Source organism: Heptranchias perlo, chromosome 20, assembly GCF_035084215.1.
Source record: "Heptranchias perlo isolate sHepPer1 chromosome 20, sHepPer1.hap1, whole genome shotgun sequence".
In the NCBI taxonomy this organism is placed as follows: domain Eukaryota; kingdom Metazoa; phylum Chordata; class Chondrichthyes; order Hexanchiformes; family Hexanchidae; genus Heptranchias; species Heptranchias perlo.
In genome coordinates, this window is record NC_090344.1 from 52,600,821 (window position 1) to 52,607,349 (window position 6,529).

Here is a 6,529-nt window from a genome sequence, read left to right on the forward strand (position 1 = left end):
ACTGTCCTTGATTAATCCGTGCCTTTCTACATAACGATTAATACTGCCCCTCAGAATTGATTCCAATAATTTGCCCATCACCGAGGTTAGACTGACTGGCCTGTAATTACTCGGTCTATCTTTTTTTCCCCTCTTTAAACAATGGTACAGAGTCTCTGCCACTTGAATAGTTGCAGCTGCACTTGCTGGAGTCCTGTTCCCATACTTAGAATAAATCACTCAACTCCCACACTTAGCAAACACAATTTAAAACTTTATTTATTACAAAGCATATTAGTGAAGCATAGCAACACCCATCTATTAGGTCAAATCATTTGCCTTTTAAGATACCGACTGCACAATTTGTACAAACATCTGCTCATCACCAGCTACGTGCAGCTGTTACTGTCCATTCACACCCATACCAAATATATGTTTCTGCCACTGTTCTCTCCTGAAGGAATGAAGTCAATAGGAAATGGTGACTTTTGTCACTGTACAAGATGCTGGCTGGGGGACAGCCAGGCTGCTCAGCCCCTTCATCTTCAAAACCCAACCCCTGGGTCAGGGGGCAGCAGCAGAGGAGCAAACAATGGACTGCTCTCCTTGAAACAAAGAGGCAGAGTAGGGCAGCATAGCCACCAGTTCCACGGTGGGACCAATTACTGGTGAATTCTATAGTGGGCTCACTCGCACAAGCCCAGCAATGTGCTCAGCCTCTTCATTCAGCTTGGATTTCAGAGCACCACCACAAAGACAAGCTCAAAAGTGAGGATTGTGAAGGGCCTGGACAGTGCAGCATTACAAAGGCTACATTACTGGGCTGTCCAGGCAGGGAGAGCGGAGGGTGGAGGGCACTCCAGATATGAACCCAGCACCTGCTCATCTTCACCTCTGACTGGGGAGGAGAGGGTCCATGCTGCTGGCTCACTTATATTGCAGGTACACAGGGAGAGCCGTCTCAACCAACAGCAGCTCACTGAACATTCTTTATCTATGGACATATTACAAGTGATAGACTTTGTTTAATGGGTGACACAGATTGTGGGCGGGGAAAGTGATGCTCTGAAGGTACCGAGCATTCAAAGTGTATCATTCTATACATCTGCTCCAAACGACAGGCCACGGGCCCTGTTTATCCCAATACAGTGGCTTGGTTTGGTTTTCTATTTATACTGTTAATGACTGCCTCATTTTGGACTTCTTACTCCTCAATCTTTCGGCAAACAGTCTGCAGGATTCTGTGAGGGAGTTTAGGCAAAGCAATGGACCTGCCTCCTTCCCGACAGTGCCAGGGTCAGAATCAATTCGAAATGAGTTCCTTGTGTTCACAAGTCCTGGGATCAGAAAACTGCAGCTGGTGAACAGGGAAACTAATTTATTTCTGAACAAACTTCCTGCACAGTGCAAAATGTGAAGATAAAACAATCCTAAAGATTTAAAATTAATTCATTTTTTCCATTATATTCGGAGTACAATTTATGCTGAAAAGCAAAAAGATTCTGGAGAGTTTTGTCTTGTTCGAATGTGGATGCTGTTAATTTAAGGAGAGGTTGGTAAAATGAAGAGGCCATTTTGATGCAAAGTGTTAAGAACTGCGAGAAGCAACAGCAAGAAAATCAAAGAGAGCCTGAAAAGTAGGCAGAATACAGATGGCCCCCTCTCTCGAAGGGGCTGAATCTTGCTGGGGGAGAGGTTTACAGGCACTGGTTGCCCTCCAGTACCCCACCCAAGTGTCCAACCTCCATAAGATGTGGCAGCGAATGTCAGCAGGCTATTCAACTGCATGGGCAACACAGCTGAGTTTGAACCTGCCCTCATCCGACCTGTACACACGCACTGCCCTCATCCGACCTGTACACACACACCCCCCTCATTCGACCTGTACACACACACCCCCCTCATCCGACCTGTACACACGCACTGCCCTCATCCGACCTGTACACACACACCCCCCTCATCCGACCTGTACACACACACTGCCCCTCATCCGACCTGTACACACACACTGCCCCTCATCCGACCTGTACACACACACCCCCCTCATCCGACCTGTACACACACACCCCCCTCATCCGACCTGTACACACGCACCCCCCTCATCCGACCTGTACACACGCACCCCCCTCATCCGACCTGTACACACGCACCCCCCTCATCCGACCTGTACACACGCACCCCCCTCATCCGACCTGTACACACGCACCCCCCTCATCCGACCTGTACACACGCACCCCCCTCATCCGACCTGTACACACGCACCCCCCTCATCCGACCTGTACACACACACCCCCCTCATCCGACCTGTACACACACACTGCCCTCATCCGACCTGTACACACACACTACCCTCATCCGACCTGTACACACACACCCCCCTCATCCGACCTGTACACACGCACTGCCCTCATCCGACCTGTACACACACACCCCCCTCATCCGACCTGTACACACGCACCCCCCTCATCCGACCTGTACACACACACCCCCCTCATCCGACCTGTACACACGCACCCCCCTCATCCGACCTGTACACACGCACTGCCCTCATCCGACCTGTACACACGCACCCCCCTCATCCGACCTGTACACACGCACTGCCCTCATCCGACCTGTACACACGCACCCCCCTCATCCGACCTGTACACACGCACTGCCCTCATCCGACCTGTACACACACACCCCCCTCATCCGACCTGTACACACGCACTGCCCTCATCCGACCTGTACACACGCACCCCCCTCATCCGACCTGTACACACGCACTGCCCTCATCCGACCTGTACACACGCACTGCCCCTCATCCGACCTGTACACACGCACTGCCCCTCATCCGACCTGTACACACGCACTGCCCCTCATCCGACCTGTACACACACACTGCCCCTCATCCGACCTGTACACACGCACCCCCCTCATCCGACCTGTACACACACACTGCCCCTCATCCGACCTGTACACACACACCCCCCTCATCCGACCTGTACACACGCACTGCCCCTCATCCGACCTGTACACACGCACTGCCCCTCATCCGACCTGTACACACACACCCCCCTCATCCGACCTGTACACACACACTGCCCTCATCCGACCTGTACACACACACCCCCCTCATCCGACCTGTACACACGCACTGCCCTCATCCGACCTGTACACACGCACCCCCCTCATCCGACCTGTACACAAGCACTGCCCTCATCCGACCTGTACACACGCACTGCCCCTCATCCGACCTGTACACACACACTGCCCCTCATCCGACCTGTACACACGCACTGCCCTCATCCGACCTGTACACACACACTGCCCCTCATCCGACCTGTACACACACACCCCCCTCATCCGACCTGTACACACACACCCCCCTCATCCGACCTGTACACACACACCCCCCTCATCCGACCTGTACACACACACTGCCCTCATCCGACCTGTACACACACACTGCCCTCATCCGACCTGTACACACACACTGCCCTCATCCGACCTGTACACACGCACTGCCCCTCATCCGACCTGTACACACACACCCCCCTCATCCGACCTGTACACACGCACTGCCCCTCATCCGACCTGTACACACACACTGCCCCTCATCCGACCTGTACACACACACCCCCCTCATCCGACCTGTACACACACACTGCCCTCATCCGACCTGTACACACACACTGCCCCTCATCCGACCTGTACACACACGCACTGCCCCTCATCCGACCTGTACACACGCACTGCCCCTCATCCGACCTGTACACACACACTGCCCTCATCCGACCTGTACACACACACTGCCCCTCATCCGACCTGTACACACACACCCCCCTCATCCGACCTGTACACACGCACTGCCCCTCATCCGACCTGTACACACGCACTGCCCCTCATCCGACCTGTACACACGCACTGCCCCTCATCCGACCTGTACACACGCACTGCCCCTCATCCGACCTGTACACACGCACTGCCCCTCATCCGACCTGTACACACGCACTGCCCCTCATCCGACCTGTACACACGCACCCCCCTCATCCGACCTGTACACACACACCCCCCTCATCCGACCTGTACACACACACTGCCCCTCATCCGACCTGTACACACGCACCCCCCTCATCCGACCTGTACACACACACTGCCCCTCATCCGACCTGTACACACACACCCCCCTCATCCGACCTCGACACACACACTGCCCCTCATCCGACCTGTACACACACACCCCCCTCATCCGACCTGTACACACGCACTGCCCTCATCCGACCTGTACACACACACTGCCCCTCATCCGACCTGTACACACGCACCCCCCTCATCCGACCTGTACACACGCACTGCCCTCATCCGACCTGTACACACACACTGCCCCTCATCCGACCTGTACACACGCACCCCCCTCATCCGACCTGTACACACGCACCCCCCTCATCCGACCTGTACACACGCACCCCCCTCATCCGACCTGTACACACACACTGCCCCTCATCCGACCTGTACACACGCACCCCCCTCATCCGACCTGTACACACGCACTGCCCCTCATCCGACCTGTACACACGCACCCCCCTCATCCGACCTGTACACACGCACCCCCCTCATCCGACCTGTACACACACACTGCCCCTCATCCGACCTGTACACACGCACTGCCCCTCATCCGACCTGTACACACGCACCCCCCTCATCCGACCTGTACACACGCACCCCCCTCATCCGACCTGTACACACACACTGCCCCTCATCCGACCTGTACACACGCACTGCCCCTCATCCGACCTGTACACACGCACCCCCCTCATCCGACCTGTACACACGCACCCCCCTCATCCGACCTGTACACACGCACCCCCCTCATCCGACCTGTACACACACACTGCCCTCATCCGACCTGTACACACACACTGCCCCTCATCCGACCTGTACACACACACTGCCCCTCATCCGACCTGTACACGCGCACTGGCCAGCAGGAGATGCTGATCAGGAATGGGGCTCTGACTAATTTCCCCCTTCCTGGCCCACTGTCACATCCCATCCACAACTCCAGCTGAGATCAGTGGATTTAGCACAGAGCATGGGTGTCACTGGGCTGTATGGCTCAGGACACAGCATTACACACTGACCCAGTGCAATGAGAATTAAATCATTTAAAAGGAATACATTTTTAAAAATCCAGTTTCAAATATGATATTTAAGTTAACCTATACTTTGGTACAATCCTTTCTGACAGGTCGCATCGAGAATCGAGAACCATGTTTGCAGCTCCTGATTAGATTATAAATAGATCCAACAGCAGAAAAGTGAATTGCTTTTTAAGTAAAATTATTTCATGACCAGAGACCATCAGTTAGAGCCCAGGAAATGACCAGATTGAGCAGACCACTGAAATATCCCGTCACTTTAAATCAATGGAAGAGACAGGGACAACTGGGACCCAGTAAACACTCCTGTCCGTCCCCTGCGGCCCTCCCGCCCGTCCCTTGCAGCCCTCCCGCCCGTCCCTCGTAGCCCTCCCGCCTGTCCGTCCCCTGCGGCCCTCCCGCCCGTCCCTCGCGGCCCGCCCTCCCGCCCGTCCCTCGCAGCCCTCCCGCCCGTCCGTCCCCTGCGGCCCTCCCGCCCGTCCCTCGCGGCCCTCCCGCCCATCCCCCGCGGCCCGCCCTCCCGCCCGTCCGTCCCCTGCGGCCCTCCCGCCCGTCCGTCCCCTGCGGCCCTTCCGCCCGTCCGTCCCCTGCGGCCCTTCCGCCCGTCCCTCCCGCCCAGAAGCAAGACACTGGTCGAGATTAAGGCCCTCGATGTAAAGTTACTGACCCCACTTCCCCAAATGAGGTTTGGACACACCTCAGTCCATTTCCTGACCTTTCTCAGTCATCCTTCCTTACTGGGGTTTGGGCTTTCTAATTGTGTGTTACTGTACCGGGGGACGTACAGTGAGTGAGAATGGGGCACCGATCCCTGCCAATACCCCACCGGGGGACGTACAGTGAGTGAGAATGGGGCACCGATCCCTGCCAATACCCCACCGGGGGACGTACAGTGAGTGAGAATGGGGCACCGATCCCTGCCAATACCCCACCGGGGGACGTACAGTGAGTGAGAATGGGGCACCGATCCCTGCCAATACCCCACCGGGGGACGTACAGTGAGTGAGAATGGAGCCCCATTCCCTGCCAATACCCCACCGGGGGACGTACAGTGAGTGAGAATGGGGCACCGATCCCTGCCAATACCCCACCGGGGGACGGACAGTGAGTGAGAATGGGGCACCGATCCCTGCCAATACCCCACCGGGGGACGTACAGTGAGTGAGAATGGGGCACCGATCCCTGCCAATACCCCACCGGGGGACGGACAGTGAGTGAGAATGGGGCACCGATCCCTGCCAATACCCCACCAGGGGACGTACAGTGAGTGAGAATGGGGCACCGATCCCTGCCAATACCCCACCGGGGGACGTACAGTGAGTGAGAATGGGGCACCGATCCCTGCCAATACCCCACCGGGGGACGGACAGTGAGTGAGAATGGAGCCCCATTCCCTGCCAATACCCCAC

General features: G+C 56.2%; 1 long non-coding RNA gene across 1 annotated transcript; it reads right to left on the reverse strand.

The window, feature by feature from the left end:
* Positions 1-232: 232 nt before the first annotated feature.
* LOC137336156 (uncharacterized) lies at positions 233-3,829 on the reverse strand. Its single transcript, XR_010966586.1, has 2 exons — positions 3,641-3,829; positions 233-1,805 (listed from the first exon to the last, which is right to left on the reverse strand). It is a non-coding gene; the product is annotated as an uncharacterized lncRNA (long non-coding RNA).
* Between the last annotated feature and the right edge of the window lie 2,700 nt (positions 3,830-6,529).